The sequence below is a fragment of the Sapajus apella genome, unplaced genomic scaffold (genome assembly GCF_009761245.1).
Source record: "Sapajus apella isolate SASKATOON/1434 unplaced genomic scaffold, GSC_monkey_1.0 scaffold16, whole genome shotgun sequence".
Lineage (NCBI taxonomy): Eukaryota > Metazoa > Chordata > Mammalia > Primates > Cebidae > Sapajus > Sapajus apella.
In genome coordinates this window covers 4,195,607-4,205,157 of record NW_022436956.1, presented here as the reverse complement: position 1 = coordinate 4,205,157, position 9,551 = coordinate 4,195,607, and the positions used below count along the sequence as shown (strand labels likewise).

At 42.9% G+C, this 9,551-nt stretch overlaps 1 long non-coding RNA gene across 1 annotated transcript in view; it reads left to right on the top strand.

Moving 5' to 3' along the window:
- Positions 1-8,760, top strand: part of LOC116555953 — a 10,721-nt gene extending 1,961 nt beyond the window's left edge. Inside the window, exons 2-3 of the long non-coding RNA XR_004270764.1 lie at positions 3,415-3,418; positions 8,748-8,760. This is a non-coding gene — a long non-coding RNA (uncharacterized LOC116555953). The remainder of the gene's footprint in view (positions 1-3,414; positions 3,419-8,747) is intronic.
- Positions 8,761-9,551: the final 791 nt, after the last annotated feature.

Here is a 9,551-nt window from a genome sequence, read left to right as displayed (position 1 = left end):
CCCACGGGGGGCGGATTTGCACGGCACCGACCCCCCCCCCCTCCCCCCCCCCCCCCGAAAAAAAAAAAAACTCACGCTCCAAAAAAAAAAAAAAAAAAAAAAAAAAAAAAAAAAAAAAGCCTACAAATCCTAGCTCTGCTATTTATTACCTAAGAGGATGCTGGCATTTTAGAGCTTCCCTGTAGGTCCTTTCCCTACTTAGAAGCTGGGATGCCGCATGAGTATTAACTGATACCACAAGTAAAAGTATCTGACACAGGCTAGCACACTGTAGTTGGAATCATTTTAAAACAAAGGAAACTCTTGTAAAGTCCTTCTTAGAGAGACAGATCCTTTTTAAGGGGAAGACATAAGACAGACCGCATAAAATTTGTGTTCAGGGCAGGGGCTTCATGCCCAGTGTGTTGAGAATGTGGGGGGAAAACCTCCTGGAGAGGCATGTGTGGAAAAGTGGGATTTTATGAGGGGCACAGGGGAGTTATATGTGAGTTATGAAGGAATAGAAGCAGGCGGGGAGGACCATGCTTCATGGGAATAGAGGGCCCAGCATCAGGCATTATGAGGAACCATGTATCCATCCATCAGCCTGTCTTACCATGCCAGTGGGAGGGCAAGCTTGAAATCTGAGAGGGGCAGGCTCTGGCTTGGCTGTGAATGATGGGCCAGGAGTTCGCAGGCACTTTCTGGGGGTGGCAGGAGAGAAGTGATGAAGGGTTCTGGGACAGCTGGTGGTTCCAACTGACAAGATAATGGAGTGAATAGTGGGAGAAAAAATAAAGGAGAGGAAGGAAGAAGTCCATGATAAATCCACCTTTCACGGACAGTGGAGAAAGATAAACTTTCTTTCTTGCCGTTAAAGATGGCTTTTCCCTCTTTCAGTTTTTCAAGTTCATTGAAAGTGACACTAAGTTGGTACTCTGCTTCCCACTTTGCCCCCTTTACTGCGGATTTCTTGATCTTTCCTATGGGGAACCTTCCAGCTCTTTTTTATGTCCATGTTCATGGGTGTGGGAGATTATGGTGTAGAACAGCTCGTGCTGGTTACAATCTGAAGTTAGTGCAGGGCAGGACTAACTGGTTCCTTCAAAGACCAGCTCAGCCCATATGCCTGGTGTGCTCCTTCCAAAATGCCAACCCAGTGTTTATGCAAATCACTACTCTGTCTCTCTTATTCTCTCCCTTGTACTTTTAACTTCTTCGTTTTTTTTTTTTTTTTCTGTAAGTGCTTACTATTCAACTTCCACTGTAGCAGTGCATTTACATTTGTAATATTTGCTTTACATGTCATGTAGGTATGAATTATTGTCTACATTGTATTGATGAGAAACCAAAGATTCAGAGTATTTAGTCAGGATTAAAGTCAGCCTGCAAGTAACATTTATTTATCTCTCATTTTAAATAAAGTTCTGAAGCACACAGTGCAGGGATAATTTGATGGCTGGCCCCATGAAATTGTTAGGGATTCAGGCTCCACCATCCCTAGAGGTGGCCCCCATCCAAAAGAGGGGCAGCTGGATATAAATCCAGCTACTGTATACAAATTCCAGGCAGCAGCAAGAAGAAACAGATCAATAAAGGAAAAACTCTTACACAGCTGTCACTTTGACCTCACCAGCTGGAACCCAGTCACATGGCCACACTCAACTTTAAGGTGACTGGAACACATTGTCTTTTTTCCAAATGATCATGTTCAAGCTAAAAACAGGGGTTTCATTACTAAGAAAGAAGTGGATAGCAAATCTTGGGTGGCTCACATGTGTCTTGCTAGGGTCATAGACCAGCAAGGGAAAGAACCTAAACCTAGCTCTTTGATTTAAGGCCCCATACTCTATCCGTGACATGAGAGTGTCCTGAGGGGAACAGGTTTGGCACTGCAGAACCATAGCTGAAAGATGAGATACGCTTTCTGCCTTGAAAGACTGTAATCTTTGATAAATGTATAAAATATATAACTGTTAAACAGTGTTTGAGTATCAATGGAAGGAACCTGTATAGTAAATGCATTGGGAAATCAAATTAAAGAAGTATTTTCATGTGGGCTGGAGCTGCCTAAGAAGATTCCATGCATGCGGCTTTTAAGTCAGTTTTGAGGGCTTGCTTGCTTCATATACAGAGGGAATGGGCTCTTTGACTGGGAGCTTGTTGAAGAGATTGGTTTCTTATCTTTGGAGAACAACAAGATCCTCATGTCAGAGCACTTCAACTGATGTCTGAACTAAAATAAAATAAGCCTTTCTTTCTGCACAAAGATAATCTGAAAACTCTTAACTGCGATAACAGTATATATCCACAAACATCTCTTGTAGTAATAGTAGCTAGAATTTAATGAGCACTTATGTGCCCTGAGCCATCACATGTATCAGCTACTTACTCCTCCCACAGTCTTATGGGGTGGGACTTATGATGCTTCCATTTCACAGTCAAGGAACTGAAGCATACAGAGGTTTGGTAGCTTGCCCATGATCCCGTATTTGATAAGCATTAGAGTTAATGTTTGAATCCAAGCACTCTGATTTCAGATTCTGCATTCTTCACCACGAGGTTATATAACTTGCCCTGCAGCAGCCCTTGTCTCTGGAAACTTATTTTTTTAAAGCTGCGAACAGAATTGTTCATGCTCTCAGAGAAGTGATTAGGCTGGTCGTGAGAGTGATTTTGCTATTTGTTTGCTTGCTTGATTACGGGTGGGGCTATTGTGTCCAGGATTTCTACCTGACTCTTCTGATTTTAAAACAAAAATATGAAGACTGGAGTCCAGAATCAGTTTGTGGAAGTCTTCGTACCTTCCTCGGTTCTCATTTCTGCATTTTGGTGCATTCTGCGGTTTCCAATGAAGCTCTACTAAGCCGTGCTGCACAGTGCCAATGCGCGTGCCCTTTCTGATCCGCTTTCTGTTTTCAATACTCTAAAACTAGAACTGGGGTCAGCTCAAGACATTGCAGCCACTTCATCTTGTACCTGCATAGCTTCAGATACCACTTTATGGCCCTTAAATCAATAATGCTCGAGACATGCAGCTTGCAGACAGCCCACACTCCCGCATCCTTAAGCTGACCTGTAAAGAGAGTCTGCACCCATTCACCAAGCATTTGCTAAGCATTTGCTGTATGCCACACATTGCATTGTTCCTGGAGACACAAAGGTGAATGAGATATTGGCCTCAGACAGCTCATTCAGGGTAGAGGTTCTTAACATGAGGTCCCTGAATGGTTTTCCGTGTATATGTAAACACCCTAAAGCTGAACACAGTATGTTCATATCTGCCAAGATGCTCACGTTTTTCACAAGGCAGAAATTTTATGCTTTTCATCAAATCTTGTAAGGAAGAGTTTATCATCCAGAAAAGATTAAGAATCACTGACAATGTAGTTAAGAGAGAAATTTAAAGAAATAATCAGAACATAATATCACAAGTTCTGTAATGAGAGGCATGAATGCATTGCCCTAAGATTACTGAGGTGGGAGCAAACAACACCTTTGCATCTGGGGATGGAGGTTGCTCAAGGCTTCCTTAACAGATGATGTCATCTAGGGATGAGTAAGTTGGAATTTCCTGGAAGGGAAGCCAAGGAGAAAGGCATTCTAAGATGTGAACTCAGAGACCCAGCAGATCTAAGCTGTCTTGTACCAAGAGAATACATATCTAGATTTTGATGTTGAGTATACAGGCTGTAAGGATTTGGGTGCTGGTAGTATGAGATCCATGTAATCATGCCTAGGATTTTCTGGCTGGGTGGAGAGGGCAGCTACTAAGGACAGTGATAGTTGAAAGTGGGTAGTGGAGAGAAGCCCAGATATACCTCTAATACATAGCAGCAGGAATTTGACCTCAGGAGACAGGCTGTCCGCGCCTCAGAGAAGGTGAACTTCACATTTCAGCTTCCTTTTCCTGAAAACTGGGCTTGATATTTGATAAATAAATCATGCAATCTTCCCTTCACACCCTGCCCCAAATAAAAACATTCACTGTTACCACCACTTCGCAACCAGCCACTGTGGGCCCCTGACAATCAATTACCCACCGGAGATGAAATTATTGTTTAATGGCTCCTGGAATGGGCTCCCACTCTGACATTCATCACAATCAATAATGCATCAGCAGGGACAAAAGAAATTACGTGCCTCCTGCTAAGTGAAAGAGTCCATTTGTATGCAGCACAGCCCCTTCACACCTACCGAGCAGGCCACCACAGGTGGGTGTCCACATTACGGAGCTCCTCACTCCATGGAGATTGCTAAGTGGCCTCTTGGGTTTGAGGACACACACGACTACCCACTCATGCTCGGCTGAGTACAGGCAGGTCTTGTGGGTGTGCCAGAGATGGGCATAGTGAACAAGCAATGATGGTTGATCAGTTTATAATGAGCCAGTTGCCACTCTGCCTTCTCCTAGTTTTTCACTTTACATTGCATTTTCTCTGAAGATGAACAGGAAACAATTCCTTCTAGATATTTAATGGACCACTGGGTTTGGCTTTTGGTGAATTCTGGCTCTCTCACTTCCCGGCAGAATGACTACAAGTAAATCTTTCACCTCTTTGATTTGAGTTTTCTCATCCATAAAATGGGCCCAAATAGTACTGACCTTAGAAGACTGTTCTGAGGATTAAATGTTACTGTCACAGGATCCTTGGGGTGCTGCTTTTCAGGCTGGAATTCTCTGTGGCCAGTAGCAAGTGTCTTTGCCTGAGTTTACTCAGGCCTGCTGGGCTCACTTGGCCTGGCAGGCTGTGTTCAGTTACCACCATTGGCCTGGATCTCATGTCTGCCAAGTGTAAGCAGAGCAGCAAGGAGTGTATGAATGAGTGTGGGGTCCAGCCATTATGCACAGCCAGGAATACTGGCTGTGACAGAGCAGCTGGCCCAGGCGCCGGCTTCCTGTGAAGCTGTGGCTAGACCAGGTATACCACAAGCAGCTTCCATGGCTGGCACTGGGGAATACGGTTGTGCCCAGAAGCTTGGAGATGCCAGGAACTACAGAGCCCCAAGCAGGATGTCAGAGACCTGGCTCCAGGAGCTCCTAAGTCTGAGCTCCCTGAAAGGCTGCAGCTCTTCTCTTCTTTTCTCTTCTCTCCTTCTTGCCACCCACAACATGGCAAACAAGGAGTATGTTTCAGCCCTGTTTGTGTTACAGCTCTTAACCCCGCCAGTTGGCAGGCTTTTCTAAGTTTTTGTCTTGTGTCCAGGAGGAATGAGGTACGTGGACAAGTGGAGAGTGAGCAAGATGAAGAGGAGCTTTACTGAGTGACAGAAGAGCTCAGAAGACACCGGGGTGGGTAGCTCCTCTCCGCAGCTGGCTGTCCTGTAGTTCCCCAGAGTCTGGCTGAGTACAGGGCTTTTATGGTTCTCAGAGGGGGGAAGTGTGTGCCAATTGGTTCATGGGCAGCCATGGACAGGCCTGGAAAAAGTACCACAAGTTCCCACTCTGGTCTGTGGGACCAGCAGCCCAGTCCCCAGGCTTCAGGCCCTTCCTGGTGGGACTTCACTGGAGACCTGCCCCCTTCTGTCCAGCAGCTTATCTGCCTCCTGACCTATTCATGGAGCCCAGACTGCCCATGTCAAGAGGCACTTATAGGCCAGCACTGAACTGCTCTTACTTAGCACCCCCTTGGCCTTCCTTCTGAGCTCGTTGGCATCAATATCCAAAGGGGGCCAAGGTGGCAGGGGGCTGGGGTGTCAGTACTGCCCCAAGTGTGTGCACAGTTGGCTGGGCTGTGACAGTGCCTAGGCTTGTCCCCAACCTTTCTCTAAGATTAGAGCAAGTGCCAGGGAGAGGCCAGACAGTGAGAGCAACCATCTCTGAGCCTTTGGGGGAAGGAGGGCCTTCCGGGTCCCTGAGATCACAGGGAGGCCTGGATCCACAGCCACAACTTGGGCAGCTATCACTATGCCCAGGAGGACAGGACTCCTGGCCCCCGCTGGCTCCATGGAACACGCAGCCCCAGCCATGCCTCTCCCACTGCAGCTGGCATCATGGCAGTGGCTGCTCCTGATGGGCTGCCTCTGCCATCAATATATACATATGTGATAGGTATTCCCTTCCTTTCCAACCCATATTTGAAAGAATACTCTATAGATAGTGTGACTTACCCTGATATTGCTGGATATCCTGATATTGCTGATGGGTAAGGATAATCTAAATGACAGATCAAGAGAATAATATGCCCCCAAACCTTAGGGAGCTTCCATGCTACTTCAATCTTTATACATCAACAAATAGCATACAGAGATCATTTTACTATTAAAACAGCTCAGAATCATTTTAACCAAACAAGACACAAAGCCTCCTCTGTCTCTCTCCTTTATTCATCCACTCATCCACTCATCCATCCATCTATCCATCCATTTATTCATTCCTCTATTGGATTTTTGAGTGCTATCCATCAGTTACTATGTCAAGTCCTGAAAACATACAGATAAAATAAAAATATACTGTTTCCTGTCTCTCAGAACTTACAATATTGTGGATAAAATGTTCTGAGTAGATAATCTTAGAGTGAGCAGTGTAGCAAGTACCATGTCTTCTAGGCTAGGTGTGAAAGGCTTCAAGGAGGAGGTGATATGTGAACTCACCCCTCTGGAGAGGAGGCAGTTTGCTAGTGCACAAGATAGGGAGGTCCCTTAGGTAGAGGGGATGCATCTTACTGATTCTTGACCATGAATTCTCCAGTGAGTTTCTTACTTTTTTTCCCAATCCTAATATTTTGTCCTGTGCTCATTTTACAGATGGGTAAACTAATTTAAGGTAAGTTAAGTGACTTGTCTGAAATGATAGAGAAGTTGTAGATAAAGCTGGAATTGAAATTCCCTTGTCCTGATTTCCAGGCTTGGGTTTCGTTTTTCCTTTTCTATTTCTTTTTCTTCTTAAAAGTTATTTGTGGAGTAACAATTTTACTGCATAAAGTGATTTTTTTTCTGCTTTATGAGGTATAATTGACAAATGAAAAATATATATTCAAGAAATACGTGATAATTTGATATATGTTTATCTTGTGTAATGAGTGCCACAATCAAGTTAATAAACATACCCATCATGACACATAGCTACTTTTTCGCGTGCGTGTGTGTGTGTGTGTAAAGACACAAGATCTATTGAGTGGTAAAGACACAAGATCTATTTTCTTAGAAAATTTCTAGTAAACAATACAGAATTATGCTGTACATTAGATCTCCAAAACTCATTCATCTTATAACTAAAGGTTTGTAGCCTTTGACTGATGCCTTCCCATTTCTTCCATGTTTCAGACCTTGGCAACCATTGTTCTACTCTCTGTTCTGAGTTTGACATTTTTAGATTCCACATATAAGTTAGATCATACAGTTTTGTCTTTCTGTGTCTGGCTTATTTCACTTAACATAATGTCTTCCAGGTTCACTAATATCATTGTAAATGATAGAATGCCCTTCTTTTATTATAGCTGAAGAGTATTCTATTGTGTATATATACTGCATTTTCTTTATCCATTCATCTCCCAGAAGAGACATAGGTGGTTTCTGTATCTTGGCTACTGTGAATAATACTACAGTAAACATGGGAATTCCAGTATCCCTGATTTCATTTCTGAACTGGACCATTTTAACTTTTGCTGTTCCTCTGTGGGGACTTACATGAAAGAGCGGACTCATTCAACATCCATTGACCTGCATTGGGGTCTCCACCCTGCTAGGCTGTGGTGAGGGAGAAGTTAACAGAAGGACAAAAAATACTTCAAGGTAAGACACGCAAATAAATGATAGCAGTGCCACAGTAAGCTTAGAAGGAGTATAACAAGCACTGAGGACCATGGAGAAAAGAATGATTCACTTTTGGAGGAGAGGGGAAGGCTTCCCAGACAAGATGATATTTGAGGGGTTAATAACAGTTATCTTTCCTGTAATCTTCCTAGCTCAGCTCACTGTTGCTTTGAAGTAACAATAAATTCTAAGATGTTATAATTTTAACATCACCCCTGTTTGTCACTCGGCTGATCCCGTTTATGATGGGCTTCCTGACAGAGGAAAGCTGGGGTTTGCCCTTCAAAGCCTTCACAATTTCCTGTTCTCTCTTGAGCCCAAGTCTGAATGCCTGGCAATAGTGAAGCAATAGGCTTGTGTAGATGCAGGACTGTCTGCCCATATAGGAGTGTTTTATTGTGATTAAAACACGTTATTCCTTAAAACAACGATCTATAGTGGTAATTACATGGCAAAGTCCATCAGCTTTGTGCTCTGAAGGATGCAACATTATTCTTGGGAAACTTGATTGCTTGCTCTTGTTTTATAATCTTCGCTTGCACTTTAGGCTCCATCCTAAATATTAATAGAGAAACCAAGAATGAGACAGTGATAAATCCAAAATATGTGAATGTGCTTTACCTATGGGCTCCTCCTTCCTTGCAGAGTTGGGCAATGGGATGAGAAACTGAACCAGCAACATGTTAGACGCTTGAGAATGAGGAGTGTAAACCATGGGAACCTACTAAACAGAGACAGAAGCCCAGACAGATTCAGCCACATGCCACATGCCAAGGCAAAAATCTTCCTGCCTTCAATCATAACTAATGCTTCCCCTAGCTTCATTTTAAATTCATTTTCCCATTGGCTGAGCAACCTGAAATTTCGTCACTGGACATTCATTCCTTTGGATTGATGAGACCTCGTTCTAGCTGATTCTCTGTCTCTCCTTCTCCCTCTCTGTCTCCCTTGCTCTTTCTCAACACAAATATAGGATCATTTTGCTTGTAACTTACAAAACTCAAATTAAAAAGTACATTTTTCTGTAACTTGTTTTTCACTTAACAATATATCAAAAAAATCCCTCTGGGTCAATAGATATAGATCGAACAAGAACACATTATTTTATTAGTTGAAAAATATTTTATGGTATGAGTGTTCTCCAGGGTATAAAATCATTCCCTTATTGAAGAGCATTCAATTTATTTCCGTTTGTAGTCACTACAAACTATGCTGCAATAAACATCTTTGTATATATAATTTTTAGTACTCTGCCTTCATTTCCATGGGTGAGTGAGTTTTGGCGGACCAACCGTATGTATATTTTGGATTTCTGAGTTTTAATACATTTCTCATGTCAGTGTAGCTACTCACTGTAGTACAGTAGTTTGAGGGTGTATTACCCCTGCATTCTTGCCAACACTGGCTCCAGGGTCAAAGGACAATGATTATCTCAATAGATGCAGAAAAGGCCTTTGATAAAATTCAATACCCTTTCATGCTAAAAACACTTAATAAACTACATATTGATGGAATGTATCAAAAAGCAATAAGAGCTTTTTATGACAAATCTACAACCAATATCATACTTAATGGGCAAGAGCTGGAAGCATTTTCTTTGAAAACTGGCACAAGACAAGGATGCCCTCTCTCACTACTCCTATTTAACATAATATTAGAAGTTCTAACCAGGGCAATCAAGCAAGAGAAAGGAATAAAGATATTCAGATAGAAAGAGAGGAAGTCAAATTATCTCTCTTTGCAGATGACATGATTGTATATTTAGAAAACCCCATTGTCTAAGCCCAAAATCCCCTTAAGCTTATAAGCAACCTCGG